The sequence below is a fragment of the Meles meles genome, chromosome 4, assembly GCF_922984935.1.
Source record: "Meles meles chromosome 4, mMelMel3.1 paternal haplotype, whole genome shotgun sequence".
Taxonomy (NCBI): domain Eukaryota; kingdom Metazoa; phylum Chordata; class Mammalia; order Carnivora; family Mustelidae; genus Meles; species Meles meles.
In genome coordinates this window covers 152,063,392-152,081,320 of record NC_060069.1, presented here as the reverse complement: position 1 = coordinate 152,081,320, position 17,929 = coordinate 152,063,392, and positions in this window count along the sequence as shown.

Sequence of the window (17,929 nt, the reverse complement as noted above, 5' to 3'; positions counted from 1 at the left end):
AGGCTCGTGTCTGTGAAGGCAGAGCCCAAGATCAGGAACTTGCACAGTACAGGTGAGCTAGAAGACCAGCCTCACCTAACCCCAAGTCTTCCACCTCCACGAAGACCCCCAAGCCTCAGCTGTTGGTTTTGGTATCTGAAAACTGTGTTCTTGCAAATAAACAGGAATCATTGTCGGGTGAGAAGGCTAAGTGGGACAAGACATTTTGGACAGACGCTGCCACATCTTAAGCCCATAGATCCCCTATTAAAGCTCTGGGATTCACTAGCTGTGCATGTGAGGGCAGATTGGCTTACAGCGTGGTCACAGGCCCCTGCACAAATCCAGACCTAGGGGACTGGAAGAAATAAAGACAACAGCCCCTCACCAGAGGCCAGTCCTCCAAGGTAAGTGGGAAGGCAATACACGCGAGACACACCTGGGTCCCGGCAACCTGGATCCTCGCGTGTCTCAGGGAATTTGCTAGCTGCTGTGAGCTGAGAAAATTTACTATAATTAATTCATGCTACAGACTTACATGATGACACATGATTTTGGTAACCGGGTTGAGCGCATCTGAGCCACCAGCACCGCCCTGCTCCCGGGGCCGGGTGCTGTTGGAGCCAAGTGTCAGAGACAACTTCTCTAAAAGAGAAGTTTTAGAAAAACATTCACAGGACTGAAGACACCAAGCACCTGTTTTGTTTCAGAAAAGCAAACCTGATTAAGTCATGGAGGTCACCAAGAGGATTACGAAACAAAGGCAAGATGTTGAAAAATGGCCCCAGACCTTCTGAAGGCTGTTCCTAAGAGGAGGCAGTGCCGCCCACCAAAGGCCATCTAGCTGGTGACTTTATTCCACCTAACAGCCCAAACCCCTGGTTTGGACATGGCGGACGGGCCTTGAGAGCTCAGCCATCTGGAATTCATTGAGACAGTTTCCTCTGTCGGAGTCAGGACCCTTCTCCTCCTCCCACATGTGCAACCCACCACCACTCTGCTCGGGCAGGAAGCCGGGAATCTAGGACTGCCCTCTCCTTTCCCCCAGATCCCCCACAGGAGCGCATACAAGGAGGAGGGATGGGAGAGTCATAGACCTTGATGCCCGACAACTGGAAGGCAGGCTGTGACCAACCCTCCAACCATGCATCTTACAGAGAAGGAGCCTCGGGCCAAGGACTAAAGGACCTGCCCAAGAAGGGTCACTTGCCAGACCAAGACTAAATGGGTTCCAAAGCTCTGGTCTCTCCAAATGCCCAGCAGTGGATGACAGGCCCCCTACATGGTGCATTTCCCCCACAGAGAAGCTAGGCTTTGACAGAGGAAGGGCACTCTTGAAGGGCTCATATGGAACCATCTTCAATCAAGATACATCAGAAAGTGGAAAAGAGCAAGGTGTGGAACTTCCCTTGGGCGAAGGGGAGCTTAAATATATGTGTTTGTTTGGAAGCTGTAATGGGCTGGATTGTTTCTCCCAGAAAGACAGGTCCACTTACCAGTAGGGTCTTTGCAGCTGTAAACAAGCTGAAGATCCTGAGATGAGATCCTCCTGGACTTAGGGTGCACCTTAAATCCAACCGTGAGATAAGAGAAAGGAGACAGCCCTTTGATTCTGAAAAAAAACAAAAAACAAAAAAACAAAAAAAAAAAACAGAAAAACAGAAAAAAGTCCTGTTGGAAATGGAGGCAGAGGTTGGAATTATGCCACCATGAGCCTAAGGACACTTGGGGCTACCAGAGGCCGGAAGGGGCAAGGCCGGATCTTGCCCAGAGTCTTCAGAAGGAGCATGGCCCACTGGTACCTCGGTTTTGGACTTCTGGTCTCCAAGACTTGGAACGAATGAATCTGTGTTACTTCAAGCTGCCTAGTTTTTGGTCATCTGCTGTGGCTGCCTCAGAAAACGAATACAGATGCTAACTGATACGAATATCTTTGGAAATGAATTTAGAGTGTATTGACTACAAGATCAATATGAAAAAAAATAATCAATAGAATTTCTATAAACCAGTCATCCATAATTAGAAAAAAAAATTTAATCTATCCCATTTTTTAACAGGGTCTGATCTATGAAATAGGTAGGAATCAATGTGAGAAAAGATATGCAAGACTTCTACCTCCCCAATTTTAAATGTTAAGAAAAATTAAGGTTTAAATACATGAAAGTATATGTTTTGTTTATGGATTGGAAGGTCCAATAACGTAAAGATACCAGTTCTTTCCCAAGCGGAATGATACAATCACAATGTATCACAGAGGGAACCACAGTCAAAATCTAGGTAGATATTTGTGAAAAGGGAGAAGCTGACTCGAAAATATGTCTGGAAGCTCAAAAGTTCAAGAAGGGCCTGATAGACAGCAGAGATGATGTGTTCACCGTACCTGGAAATCAAGATTTGTTACAGAGCGGCCGTCATAAAGGAAGTGTGTTATTGGCAAAAAGGCGAGATGAATGGACCCATGGAAGAGAACGGGACATCCCGGAACAGAGCTTCATGTGCACAAACACCTTTCTTTTGTTACACAACGTAGGGCCGGGGAAGGAGGGGCTTTTTGGTAAATGGCTCTAAGCCAGCGGACTATAAGGAAAACTACATCTCTAGCCAGCCACCCCACATCATACGTAGAAATCAATTCCAGATCAACCATAGCTCTAGATGGGAACAACAAAACCCTGGCGGTTCTGGAAATACAACAGAGGGATGTCTTAATGACATAGGCGGAAGCCAAGATTTCTTAAAGACACTTAGAACAATTGCCATGGTGGAAAATACTGATTTACTGGATTTCACCAAAATCAAGAGCTTGTATTCATCAAAGACACTATTAAAAGAGTGGAGCAGGGTGGGGGGGGGCTGGGGGCCTCAGGTCATAATGTCAGGGTCCTGAGATAAAGCCCCACCTCGGGTTCCTTGTTCAGGAGAGAGTCTGCTCCTCCCTCTGCCTCTCCCCTCTGCTCATGCGTTCTCTCTCTCTCTCTCTCTCTCTCAAATGAATGGATAAAATATTTAAAAAAAAGAAGAAGAAGAAGAAGAAGAGTGGAACGGGAAGCCACAGAAAGGGATAAGACACCTGATTCTACCCACCTGACAAAAGACATATATCCAGACTATATAATGAAATTCTCTAATTAAACAATAGCAAAAAGACAGCCCAAAGGAAAATAATGGTTAAGAAGTTTGAACAGGCACCTCATAAAAGAGACTCTCCTGATGAGCCATTTAGATGATTGACAGACGGACAGATAGACAGATAGAAGCTTGTGATAATTTGATATGGCCAATAATACAGATGCCTGGAACACTTTCAGAAATGAATTTAGATCTTAAATTTCCTTAAATCATGGATCTGCCATGGATCAGACCTTGCCGAGTCCACAGCCAGATTTAATTATACCAAAAAATAAACTTGGGGGGGGGGGAAGGTGCTCTGTCCCATTAGTCATCAGAGAAATGCAAATTCAAGTCATAAGAAAACCCACACACACCCGTCGGAACAACTAACTTGAAGAAGATTGACAATACCATTTGGGAGCAGCTGGAACTCTGGATACCCTGCTGGTAGAAGAAGGTCTAACTCCACTTTGGAAAACCTTGGCAGCATCTCCTAAAGATGCTTCAGTCCATACGTTCATCCAAAGACAGCACAGGAGAGCTTGTAGCTGCATTGTTAGTAATGGCTCAAGGGTGGCTCAGTGGGTTAAGCCTCTGCCTTTGGCTCGGGTCATGATCTCAGGGTTCTGGGATCGAGTCCCACATTGGGCTCTCTGCTTGGTAGGGAGCCTGCTTCCTTCTCTCTCTCTGCCTGCCTCTCTGCCTAATTGTGATCTCTGTCTGTCAAATAAACAAACAAAATCTTTAAAAAAAAAAAAGTGAGAGAGCCCAAGCATCCCTTACCAAGATCATGCATACAAGAAGTGTGATACACTCACGCAATGGAACACTAAGTAACAACACATGAGTGCATCACCGCTACAAGCAGAAACACGATGTAAAGGACAGAAGCCAGCCTCAAAATAAGACCGATCTATTATGTGTAAGCAGGAACCCACAAGGTTAGAATTCAGGGTGGAAAAAAGGACACAGCAATCAGGAGGAAGCCTCAGATCCTGATAAATTTCCATTTCTTGACTTGGGCTCTGGTTGCACCAGTACATTCATTTGTGACGATTCACTGATTATATGTTTATGATGTTCATGTGTGTGATTTAAACTGTTGTGTCTGTAGGTTACATATCAAGGAAAAGGTTCTAAAAACCTTGAGGGAAGACCAGAAAAGCTCAGACATCCACCAACCCCCAGCCTCTGAAAAGCACCCTCAAAGGTCTAAAAATAATATTAATTACTGAGGAGGCAGAAATTGAAGGGCAATACAACTATTTATTTATTAATTTGACAGAGAGAGAGGGAGGGAGAGAGAGGGAGACAGCAAGCACAAGCAAAGGGAGCAGGACAGGGAGAAGCAGGCGCCCCACTAAGCAGCAAGCCTGATGTGCGGCTGGATCCCAGGACCCTGAGATCATGACCCAAGCAGAAGGCAGCCACCTGACTGACTGAGCCATCGAGGTGCCCAGGGAAATACAATTTCTAAAAAGAAATTCTAATTACACCTTTTTCTTTCTTCTTGCTGCATAATTTTGGGTAGTAGAAACAGCTCCCACAGGGAGACGGCGCTGGGAGTGGGGGGAGGTGTGGGAAAGGGGTAGATCTCCTCCCCGGCCCCCTGACCCCTTCCTTTTCTTACCTGACCTGCTCCTGGCCAAGAGGTGAGCTCGGGGCACCCACAGGCCTCCCTCTGGGAACACTGTCCACGGAACGGATGCCCATGTGCTGGTCCTTCTCCAAATTCACGCCGGGCCCTTCTCCGGCCTGCCCTGTGCCCCAGGCCGTGGACTCCCTGTCCCGAGCGTGGTGCCGCTCCTCCAGCGGTAAATGGGGGCACAGGAGGGGAGAGGGTGGGGCCCGGTTTTGGGTTCCTCCCATCTTTGCCTCCAGGATGACAGCTCCCCCTGGGCCCAGATGACACCACGTTCCCCTCCGGCCTCCAGGCCCCCAGGGCTGGGAACAGCTTCCCGGGTGGGCGGCTCGTGGTTGGGGGTCTCCCCAGACTCACTCCCCCCGCCCCACCCCTGCAGGCAGCTCCAGATCCGCCTTCAACACATTCTTCCTCTGCCCGCGTGCGAGAGAAGTTTCTTGTTGGACTGTCTGATCCATCAGCCCCCTCTCCTTCAGTGTGTCTGTGAGTTAGAGATCCTCTGTGTCAGCATGACTTTATGTATTTAAATAAAAAAAAAATGTCGCAGCTTTATTTTATACTATCCTCTGTTTCTGACCTACCAGCTGAGAGTGCCCGTGTCTGCTTTGTCTTTCGTGGACCTGCATGTTCTCCATCAAGGGAAAGTTGTTTACTGGGTAAAATTTTGAAACATCTAAACAACACACAATATCTTAAAACAAAAAGCTTTTTAAAAATACCAAAATCTAAAAGTTGGCTGCAAAATGTAAACTTTCCTAATCTATGAATTTAGGGATAATCTAATGTAAATATTAGGAAGTTGGAATGGGGTGCTGTTGTTTAGGGGTTTTTTAAATGTTTTTTAAAAATGAGTCGAAATTTGTCCAGGTAACTATTAAATTACTCCTACAGACTTCTCCTACTCACTCACGTGTTTCAATATGGTCCCTAGAAATGTCGCTGCTGGGCAGAAGCGGTCTTCTCTGCTGAGACCACATCCATGCCAGATTTCAGCAACAGCTCCAGTCGTGGTGGCCCTCTTCTTTAGGTCAAAATACAAGAATTCTAGGGCGCCTGGGTGGCTCAGTGGGTTAAGCCTCTGCCTTCAGCTCAGGTCATGATCTCAGGGTCCTGGGATCGAGCCCCGCATGGGGCTCTCTGCTCAGCGGGGAGCCTACTTCCTCCTGTCTCTCTGCCGCCTCTGCCTACTTGTGATCTCTCTCTCTCTGTCAAATAAATAAATAAAATCTTTAAAAAAAATACAAGAATTCTATCACCTAATTCTAGAGGATTGGCTGATGTGGACACAGGGAACACATGCACATGGTTGTGAATGTTTGGGACCTGCAGGTGACCCTTGATCCTGGAGCCCTCACAGTGTGATCTTCTTCCTTCCTGGTGGAAGGAATCCCCCGATGACCCCGGGGACCCCCGATACTTCTGGACCCCTTTGGGCGGCCGGTGGAGCAGCGGGAGCAAGAGGGCCCCTTGGAAAAGGCGGGTTGTTGGATTTGATGTTGGCCAGCAGGTGTCTGCGGAGATCACTTCTTAGCTCCTCGAGCTTTCTTTCAGTCAGCACCGTGGCCACCCAGGCTTCTGGAGCTCTCTTCTCACAAGAAGACCTCCCAGGGACAGTGGCAGGTGCTTCTCTCCAGCTCTCTGCCCAGGTCTTTGGCCGTTTTCCCATAGAGGTAGTGAATCTGACCCATGTAGCTTGTGGGTCTACACAGGCTGGCCGGTTTCTTCTCAACTGCCATGAGGGGCCCTTCCTCTTCCGAGGAAATTCAGGCAGATGTGTTCTCGATGCAATTCAGGCAGAATTTGAGTATTCAGCCACGGAATCTCACTTTCAAGCTGTGAATTTTCACGCTGCAAAGATGCATTCTCAGTTTGGAGACTGGTGACCTGTCTTGTAAGCTCTTTGTTCCTTTGCTTTTCTTCCCACGCTCGTCTGGCTATTTCCTAATGTCCCTGGTCACAACTCCAAGGGGACACATGGAAGCCAGCATCATCAGTGACACCCTTCAGATCAACTTGTGCCCGATGGGCAGGGTGATCGCCATTTCCTTCTTCCCTCTTTCGCTGGACTCCCCAGGTCCCAGCACTGGCGTCATCTGCAGGGAGGTCAGGCGGGGGGACAGCCTGCAGCCCAGGTCCTGCCCTGGACGGTGACTGGTAGGCTTGATCTTTTGTGACCGGCTCCGTGCGTGCCTTCGACGACTCCAGCCTTTCTTTCCCCGCCTTTTCCTTCCCTCTCTGCCTCCATCTCGAAACTTCTTGGTTGAGCAGTTCTAGTCATTCTGGAAAAGGAGTTGTTCTCATTAAGCCTGTGTTACATTCTTCCAAAGTCGTTCTCTATCCTTCTCTGATGCTCTTAAGATGGGTTTTTCACCAGGGACTTGGGAAAGTTTAGGAGACTGGCTCTTCCGTGCCTTTTTCAGAAAGTTAACAGTGTCCCGAAGTGACTACCTGCTCAGGTTTGTATTCACTGCGGACAAGCACGAGATCTGTAACCGGCCCCCACCCTGGGCAGCCTGAGGGCATCATTGGGTCGTGTCATCGGTCCAATGTTGTCACTCCTCAGACTTCACTGAAGACCTTTGTCCCAGCACCTTCGCTCGTCTTAGAGGGAGCGGTCTCTTCACGGGGGAAACCGGCAGCACAGTCCCTACCAGCGCCCCCCACCCCATGCCTGGGGAAACACAGGGACACTTGGGCTGTGTGTCCAGCTTCCAGAAATCACCAGCAGCACCCCCCACAGGTGCTGCAGGACCAGCTGGGAAGTTAATCCGGCGGTGCGCAGTAGGGCCCCACAGCTCTGCCTCTGAGTGCCAGCGTCCTGGGGCCACAACTGACCGCTCAGAACCCTATGGAAAGTTCCATCTCTGAGGTCAACAGGTGCCCAGCAACCAGGGAAGAGCAGCTGGGCTGGAGGAGAGGAGGCCTGCCAGGTTCTGGAAAACAGTTCTCCCTAACCGTGCTCTGAAGTAGAAAGTGATCTTACTTACACAAGCCGTGGTGGAGGTGGGAGGTGGGAAGCCCGATCCCAGCCTGAAGCTCGGCCACTCCAGGCCCACCTGGCCCTACAGCAAACCTAGGGGGTCAAAGCAGGGCCAGGTCATGTCCCATTCTGCGAGCAAGAGAAGTCAAGGCAGAGCGATAGAGCCCCTGTCCCTTGACAAGGCTCCTTCTCCTGGTTTAAAGTTTCCTTTTGCTCTAGGAACTCGTAGCTCTACCCACTAAGGTCCAGGATCTTCCTCTTCGGAAGTTCCATGTCTCCTTGTGTGTGGCCACTGTGGGCAGGCAGCGACCCGGGACTGAAAGGTCTCCCCAACTTAGGGACCCTTAACTAAGAGACCAGAATTCCCATCCCAACGAGTCAGGAGAAACCAATGGAATCTGGCAGCATCTTACAATTTCATGGGTTTTCTGTGAAGCCAGCAGGTCCCTGTGCAATCCTGGGGTTCCTGGAAGGCGGGGACACTCCAGCAGGGACCTGGAAACCCAGGCTCCTTCCCCCATGTGGCCCTCCGTCTTCCCAACATGCAGACACGGGGAGTGTCTGCATGTTATCTTCAGAAATGAGCCTCTGGGGAGGCGATCACTCTTCCTCCCAGCTCAATGGCCATCTCTTATTTCATTAAACCACATCTTGTTCTTCAAGCATCTCTCTGGGACACCCAGGCTCAGAGTCTCCGTGATACCCTTTGGAACTCTGTCACGAGCAACTCTTCCCCAGTCCCTTTACACAGAGAGAAACAGGGTAACTGTCAGCCAAAGGCCGTCTGGGGCTCCCAAGGGGTGCCAGGGCTCAAAGAGCGGAGATGCCATGGATGGAGAGAGCAGAGGCTCTGACCAGGCTGCTGGTGTGGAGGGCCAAGTGCCCACAGCAAGAGGTGTTGCTTTTTTCTTTTTAATTTTTCTCAAGATTTTTTTAAAGATTATTTTAAGATTTTTTAAAAGATTTTTTTAAGGTTTTTAAAAAAGGTTTATTTCTTGGGCGCCTGGGTGGTTCAGTTGATTAAGGGACTGCCTTCTGCTCAGGTCAAGATCCTGGAGTCCCAGGATCGAGTCCTGCATCGGGATCCTTGCTCAGTGGGGAGTCTGCTTCTCCCTCTGACCCTCCCCCATCTCATGCTCTCTCTCTCTCACTCATTCTCTCTCAAATAATAAAAATATCCTTAAAATAAAAAAAATTTAAATTAAAAAAATTTTTAAGAAGGTTTATTTCTTTTTAGAGTTTTGGAGCACGAGCCAGGGGGAGGGGTGGAGGGAGAGAATCTCAAGCAGACTCCCCACTGAGCAAGGAGCTCGCAGGGCTCAATCCCGCAACCCTGAGATCACGACCTGAGCCGAAACCAAGAGTCAGATGCTTAACCGACCGAGCCACCCAGGCACCCTGAGACTTTTTTTTCGTTAAGGTTTTATTTATTTGACAGAGAGAGAGAGACAGCGAGAGAGGGAACACAAGAGGGGGTCTAGGGGGAGAGGGAGAAGCCAGCTTCCCGCCGAGCAGGCAGCCCAATGCAAGACTCCATCCCAGGATCCTGGGATCATGACCTGAGCCGAAGGCAGATGCTTAACAGCTGAGTCACCCAGGTGCCCTGAGATGTTTTTAAGAGCAGTTTTAAGTTTAAAGAAAAATTGAGCAGAAAGTACAGAGAGTTCACATACACACCTTTGCCTTCCCCATGAAGGGTCCCCACCATTAATGTCTTGCTTCCATGTGGAGCATTTGCTAGGACTGGTGAGGGAATGTTGATACATTATTACCAACTAAAGCCAGAGTTGAGACAAGAGTTCACTCCTTGTGCCATGCAGTTCTGAGAGTTTTGACAAGTGCACAGTGTCATGTATCCACCATTACAGTATCGTACAGAATCATGTCACAGTCCTAAAACTCCCCTGTGCCCACCTAACCCCCTCCCTCTTTCCTCTGGAGCTGCTGGAAACCATTGGCAGTTTTCCTCTTTCTGATGTCTGCCTGGATATCAACATAGCTACTCTTGCTTTCTTCCCATTAGTGTTAGAGTGACATATCTTTCTCCATCCCTTCTCTTTTCATCTAATTAGGTGTTTAAAGTAGGCCTGTTGCAGACAGTGAATCACTGGCTGTTGTGTTTTGATCCACTCCAACAGTCCCTGTCTTTGAATTCTTATACCACTGATGTTCAAAGTGATCAGTGACACATTTGGACTAATGTTTATCCTGTATGTTCCTGTTTTCCGTTCACGGTCTTTTTCTTTTCTTATCTTTCACTCTTTTTTGCCTTCTCTGGTTTTAGTTGAACATTTTATATGATTCCATTTTGTCTCCTCTCTTAGCATATCATTTGCCTTAAAATAATTTTTTAGGGGCGCCTGGGTGGCTCAGTCATTAAGCATCTGCCTTCAGCTCGGGTCATGATCCGAGGGTCCTGGGATCGAGCCCGTACGAGGCTCCCTGCTCAGCGGGTAGTCTGCTTCTCCCTCTGCCTCTGCCCCTCCCCCTGCTTGTATTCCCTCTCTCGCTGTGTCTCTCTCTGTCAAATAAATAAAATATTTTTTAAAAAAAGAATTTTTTTTAGTAGTAGTCTTTGAGTTTGCAACATACGTTGACAAGCGATCCAGGTTTCTGATGGGTGGTGCAAACCCCTCCCAGCAACGCATTCCCCTTGCCTCCTCCCCATTTCTTCACACTGCTGTGGTCCCATCAATTGTGCATAAGCTGTAATCATACCATACACTGTCACTATGATGATTTGGACCAACCTGTTCTCCGCCAGCTCCATTGAGAATAAGAAAAAGAAAATATTTTATTTTACCTTCATTTATACCTTCTCTAATACTCTCCCCTTTTCATGCAAATCTGGGTTCCTAAACCCAGTCATCTTCCTTCCCTTCGAAGAAATTCTTTCAACAATTCTTGCAAGGCAGGTTTAACCAGGACAAGCTCCCTCAGCTTCTGTTTGTCTGAGAAAGTCTTGGTTTCCCCTTTGTGTTCAAAGAATAATTTGGTAGAGTACAGAATTCTTGGTTGGTGGGGGTTTTTTCTTTAACACTATAAATGTTTCCCTCCACTATCTTCTTCCTTGCCTGGTTTCTGAACAGAAATCCAATGTGATCTTTATCCTTTTTCCTCTCTAGGTAAGGGGTTCCTCACTCCCCACCTTGAAATCCTTTCAAGATGTTTTCCATGTCTCTGATTTCCTGCAGTTTGAGTATGATACACATAGAAGGAGTGAATGCTACTAACCAACGTGGAGAGCTTTATGATCACCGTGTTCCTACAGCACCAGAGTGAGGAATTCCTTTCCGACGCATGCGTGCGTGTACGTGCACGTGCACACACGAGCGCGTGCACACACACACACACACACATACCCCAAACTATGTCAAGAAATTCTAAATCAGAAAAATAAGAGGTTCCCTTGGCATCTGTAAATCTTCCATTTCATGGGAACAAGTTTCCAGACTCTATTTTATGGGATCCTGGAAACACAAGCCACAGTGACCCACGGGCATCCTGTCTATCCCTTGGCCTGGCAAATAAACAATTTGAGTTGTGCAACATGTCAGGTTTCCACTGCGATGCAAAGTTCGGGCCGGGGGCGGGGGGCACAGTCCCTGCCTTGAGGTTCAATAATTCTCTGGAAGGACTCATGGATTTCTGAAAGCCTTATACTTATGGTTATGGTTTATTGCAGGGAGAGGGTACAGATTAAAATCAGCCACAAGAAGAGGAACATAGGGGAAAGTTTAGGAAAGTTCCAAACACAGAGCTGACAGTTGCCCTCTCCTGGTGGAGTCAGGATAGCCTCACTCTCCCAGCGGATATGTGTGATGATCTGTAAAGATCAACCAGGAGCCAACCAGGAGAATTCTCCAGACCTTGGAGTCCTTATCAAAGCCCCTTCTCTTCACCCTGGTTGACCTCCGACATGGCTGACCTCAGCATCCAGCCCCTCGGGAAGTCAGCTGATACTGAGGGACTTGATGCCCCCACCCTAAATCACGTTATTGTTGTAGCTCAAAACCTCAAGGACTCCAGGCAAGCAAACACTCTCCCACCAGGCAAGATGTCCCAAGGGCTTAGCAATCCCCTCCCGGAAGCTGAGGACAAAGACCAGACCTCTCTCTTGGGCAAAGCTGAATTCTTCAGGATGCAGAAGATGAGGGTTCTCTCTCCTCTCAAAGGAACCACATCACACCTCCCATCCCCATCTCTTCACTGGGCCTATAAGTCTGGACAGACTCAATTCCTAGCCCTTTTGTCTTTTCTGGATCAGATATCACCTCCTCACCCTAAGCTAAATAAGTCCCTGAGGTCCGCCAGTGATGCAGGTGGGGGGCTGGTGAGAACTGGAGTTTTGGGTACCCCTCTAAAACCTTCCTTGTAGGTGATACCTAGATGCCTTAAGTATAAGACAAATCGGATTCACTTTTTTCTTTTTGTAATCTTGGGAATTTGTCGTCCAAGGTGTAAGTCATGAGCAGATATAACGTGAAATTTGTAATACTATTTGAGAATATTATACTCTGTTATAAAGGACAGGAAAACAAATGGAAGGGATGAACTTAATAAGGTGAAAGAGAATGAGGAGGCAAGCAGCTTGGGAGACATAAGCAGAATTTATAAGAAATGTTAAGTATAGCAAGAAGTTAGTAACCTGTAAGAAATGTTAGTGACTTAGAAGGAGGAGACAGAGAAGGAGGAGGAGGAGGATAGCCAGAGGGCTGCTTGGTCTTGGAAAGACCAGGTCAGTAGGTATGGGTCATGCCACCTCCAAGCTGATGGCTTTGCCCCTGCATCTCTCCAATAGAAGAAGCATACATGGACCGCAGGCGTCTCCCTCCTGCTGAACCCCTCTTCAACCGGGGCACCAAACCATCATGGTGGAAGGTTGGTTCAGGCCACAGAGAGAGAGAACATGTACGCGTCATGCAACCTGGATTTGGGTGGATGGCCTTTCCACCTCACCGGCCAACATCCTGACTGTGGTAGTGTCCCCAGCCCTTTCTCCCTGCTTCTTGCTGCGTGTTTTAAGTTGATTTAACAAACCAACAAAACCTTGAGAGGTGAGCATCTTAACTTGAGCTGTGCGTGTTCTGCGTCTGGGGAGCACTGGAACTGTTTCCAAGGCAGTGTCCACAAGACCAAGGTAATTTCCCCACCTGACAGCAGGGTTAAGGGTTACAAACGATTACAAGAGACAATTCGACACAGAGCTCAGGGGCAGACTCAGCATTTCACTGACCTTTGAGGAAGGAAAGAGGAAGCCATGGGCCATGCTCCCAAGGCTCTGAGGGCAGCATCTGTCCCCTCACAGCCCAGGGGACGAGCCTGGGTACTGTCATGAATAGTGAATCAGGCAACTCTCTGCCTTAGTGATTCCCACATAGGAGGGAAAAATCATGAAGCCAGGATTTGGGTATTTATTTTACCTCATATCAATTAAAATAGGAGTGTTTTACTTTTTAAAATGAGACAGGGTCACCCTGATCTGTGACTTGTCCTCAGAGAAGTTCCACTGGAGAAAGGTTCAGGATCCAGGACTAAATTTCCTCTCTGTCCAGGTGAAATGATTGAGAAGAAGGGCCTTGGGAGAATAAACGGTCTTAGAAGAGACAGCTCCCCTAAAGGGACTACACTCGGCCTTGAGGGAAACAGTGGGAAGGAAGAAGAGGCAATCTCGCCCTGGGGAAAAAGAGGGGATTGGTTGCTAGGGCTGGGGATTGGATTCGAGAACCTTCCTCCCCTCCTCTCCCCCCCTTCTGCTCCTCTCCATGCCATCCCCCACCACACATCTTTTCCTTAATGATCCCCAATAATTCTAAAATTCATCGTAGGAGAGAGTTCGGGAAATAGATGTGGCCAAAGTCTCTGGGAGAAATGTAAATGAGTAAAAAACTTAAGAAGCCCAACAACACTAGTAACTTCAGAAACAGGATTTTTAAAAAAATTTTATTTATTTATTTGTCAGAGAGAGAGAGTGCGCACAAGCAGGCAGAGGCCGAGAGAGAAGTAGACCCCCCGCCGAGCAAGGAGCCGGATGTGGGACTCGCTCCCAGGACCCAGGGATCAGGACCCAGCCGAAGGCATCGGCTCAACCGACTGAGCTACCCAGGCATCCCAAGAAATAGGAATTTAAAACAATACAATTCCTTTGGAGAGTTTGAAACAACTGAGCAAGATGGTCTCAAGTCTGTCCAAGTCTGGAGACCTTTCATAACTCCCTGGGTATGCCTCAAGATGTAAATGATTCTGATTTTAGACGTGTTTTTTTCTCGCCCCTATGCTAGTGAAATAATACTGTTATATCATCAAAAGTTGCAGGTATCTGGGATTTAATAAAAGCATGGTATCCAGGATTTATTGAAATCGTAACTCAAGGCAGTCTTGTGAGATGACAGTCTTAATTTTCTTTGCCATTGTTCATGTGGAGATTTCATTGGGAGAAATCAGATCCGAAAACCAGCACTGAGTTTTGCAAGAGGAAATGGTCCCATCTGCATGATGCCTGGAGCCTTCTCTTTCTTTCTTCCTTGGACTCTCGCCCCACCCCCCACCCCAGTCCTGCTCCCTCACCTGTCGGCTGGAGCCTGGGCTGCAGAACTAATAAACTACCAAGACCCAGTTACCTTCTTTGTTAACAGCTCCTCCTCTTTCCCTGTCCAGAGAAAATGGACGTTTGGAGGTTCAGCTAAAGAACTTTCTGGTTAGCTCCCCTCTGAAATAAAGCTGAAACTGCCTCGCATCATCTAGGAACAGAAATATACAAGATGGAACGACCACGTGTTTCTTCCACCCTTCACTTGTTGAAGGACAGATTTTTATTCCATATGCCAGAAGGAATTTCCTTTTCTCTTCCCTCTGTCTCCTCCTCTCCGCTAGGAAAGAAATTATCTGTTAAAAAGCAAAGCTCAATCTTCCAATGATGCCGAACTGCCATAAGGCATTTTCCTTGGGCTCTGGTCTATCTACATCCCACCTCCCCAAGGGACAGCTCTCCCAAATATCGGGGACACAGGTTGTGAGGGCCGATCCCTTGGAAAGTTCTGCCACATTCCCGACCCTATGAAGAGGGTGAAATTCTCGTGTTGTGATCATTAAAGGATTCTGGAACCACTTTCCGGGATTAGCACAGGACGATCCAGTAGGATTTCACTGACCGCCACTGTCGTGACCCTTGGGAAAATTCACCGAAATATTTAAATCAAATAGCAAGGCTGCTGGAAACAGAAATGCTGGTGAAACCTCCTGTTGGGGGATCTCTTTCAGGCCCTGTTCTAACCTGCAGTGGTGGTACGTTTTGCCTCAACCTTTGAAGCTAACAAGTGGGCCCCTAGAAGGACCACAGATGCGGGCTTTGAAATTCCTGGTTGTTGTTTTCTTTCTTTCTTTCTTTCTTTTTTTTTTTAAATTCTCGTTTGTATCCGCCCAGGAGCTGCTTGGCACCGCGTGGCTGGGAACGGGCGGGATGCCAGAGCCTCATGGCTGTTCCAATGGCAGATTAGGATGTCTGAGAGGCTGCTTCATTCACAGTTTGCCTGCCCTTGGCCAACGTGAACTCCTCCGGGAACCGCCCCACTGGTCACGTGGATAAGGGGCAATGCCCTGCCACTCACACTCCTGGCTCAGACTCAGTGCGGCTGCAGTCATCAGCCAAAGGGAGCCATCAGCCTGGGGGAAAAGCACGGGTGTAGGGGGCGGGGGGCCCTGGAAAGTCCCGTCCTCTCTGCTAGCAAGCCAGTTGCCTCTGCTGCAGCCAAGGCAAGGGTCCCCCATTATCCATGCAAGCACAGAGGCATCAGCTGGAGGGCAGGGGCAGGATTCTTGCCCAGCAAGGCTCTGGTAGGCTTGTGTGTTTTGTTAATGTCTCTGTAACTGGCCTTCACAGGGCATGTTATGCACTGAATTGTCATCCCCAAATTCTTCCGTTGGAGCCCCAGCCCCGCAATGTGACTGTATTTGGACGTCTGAGCCCAGGTAAATAAAGTTAAATGAGATCATAAGCGTGAGGCGTATAAGAAGAATTAAGTGTCGTTATAGGGAGAGACTCCAAAGATCTCTCTCTCTCTCTCTCTCTGCACTAGCACAGAGTAAAGCCCAGATGAGGGCACAACTAGAAGCTGGCTGTCTACAAGCCAGCACAAGAGGTCTCACTAGAAACACCCCGATGGCACCTTGACCTTGGACTTCCAGCCTCCAGAACCACAAGAAAGTAGTGTCTTCTACAAGCCACCCAGTCTATGGTATTTTGCCACGGCAGGCCGAACAGACGGCTGCAATAGATTTTCAGAGCCAAAACGGGGAAGTCCAGGGCAAACCAGGACACGGCCGTCACCCAACCTAGGGGTCCCGTATACCCCCCATTACCCTTCCTGGAAAGCACAAGGGTACATGCTGCCAGCCCCCCTCCCACCACGGGAAGGCCAGCACTCCTGGCATCATCTCCAAGGAGCTCCGATCAGCCCTGGACTCTGGGCGGCCCCAGGGGCCAGGAACTCCAGGGCACGTCCCCTCCAGGCCTCTGCGGATCCAGCAATGGGCCGCTGAAAGTCACAGGGACAAGCGGGTAGAAACAAAGCACCCAGAAGCTGGGAGATGCATGCACAGGGCAGATAAAAGGGTTCCCTGGATTGCTGGAAAGAACACATAAAGTGTCCCCGGGGAGGGGCCTCCTATCATCCCATTTCAGAGATGAAAAAAGTGAGGTCCAGGGAGATGAAGTGATTCGCCCAAGACTAGAGAGCTTTGGTTTGGGGCACCTTGATTTTAGAGTTCTGGCCTCCAGAACTTACGAGAACAAATGTTGGTTGTTCTCAGCCTCTTGCTCTGTAGCCCTTTTTTACCGCAGCTACAGGAAACTGAGCTGGGGGCGGGCGGCCGGTGGTGGTTAGGGGGTGGGGTGGGGGGAGGATCTGTGATCATGGCCTCGGGGGCATGGTTTTAAGGACCCTGGGCAGCTGAGGGGTGTTTAAATGAGTGGGGACCACAAGGAGAGCGACTGAGATCCCCAGGTCCAGCCTCTCCGGCTTCCTGAGAGCCTGGCCAGTCGCCCGCCGCAGCAACTCCCCGTGGGCCATCAGTCACTGTCAATGCGAACCTCCCCACGCAAACCGAGTCCAGCCCCCAACTGCTGTTTTCTTTTCTGAGCCTCAAGAACACATGTTAGAAATCAAGAGTTCCCTGCGGACCTCCTACCGTGGTATTTCCAAGGCTGGTGATTTACTACGCCCAAAAGCTGAACAGGAGCCAAGCGCACCCCGGGAGCGCCCGTTCTCCCACCGTGGGTCCTCAGGCTCAGGGAGTCGCTGCACCCCAAGGGGCCCACCCAGTGACCTGCCGACCTCGCAGCCTGGAAGTAGGGAGCACCCTCAGGCTGACCTTGAGCCCCTCCCCGCTCCTGGAGGGTCCTCTCGGGGCAGGGAAGCCTTGGCCCTCCTGCAGAGTAGGAAGCTGACAAAGAAAACGACATTTATGGAGAGGTTTCCCTTCTTTTGTTATGTATTTGCATTTTGTATTTTGTATTTGCAGCCAAGACCGCATATGCACTTAAAAAGAAAAAAAAGGCTTAAAGACGCCTGTTTTCTTGATAACGGTACTGCGGTTGCCGAATATCTCATCCCCGGCCCAGTCCCTAGGACGGCCATCCTCAAAAAGAAAACACACACAGCAAGGGCGGGCGACGATGCAGAGAAACTCTGGGCTTTGCTGGCGGGAGAGAAGCATGGGGCAATTCCTGGAAAACAGGACGGCGAGTCCTCAAAAAACTAAACCTAAAGTTATCATATGATCCAGCCATGCCCCTTCTGGGTGTATGTCTAGAAATAGCGGCAGTGGGGTCTTGAACCCATTTCGTGGTACACCCACGCTTCATTCACAATAGCCAAGGGACAGAGGCATCCCGTGTATGCATCAGCGAATGAGTGGGTGAGGCGAATGGGGTCTACCCCTCCGAGGACTGTGAGTCAGCCTTCAAAAGAAGGGGGTCCTGATACCTGCTGTGCCACGGAAGAACCTTCGGGGCATCACGTTACATGAGAGGAGCTAGTCACGAAGGGAGAACTCCTGTGCGACTCCGTTTATAGGAGGCGCCTGGAGGAGTCACGTTCGGAAACAGAAGGCAGAACGGTGGGTTCGTGCGTGCAGGGGAAATGGGGAGTCGGTGTGTAACGCGGAGAGAGCTTTAGTGTTGCAAAATGAAAAACGTTCCGGAGGGGTACGGTGGTGAC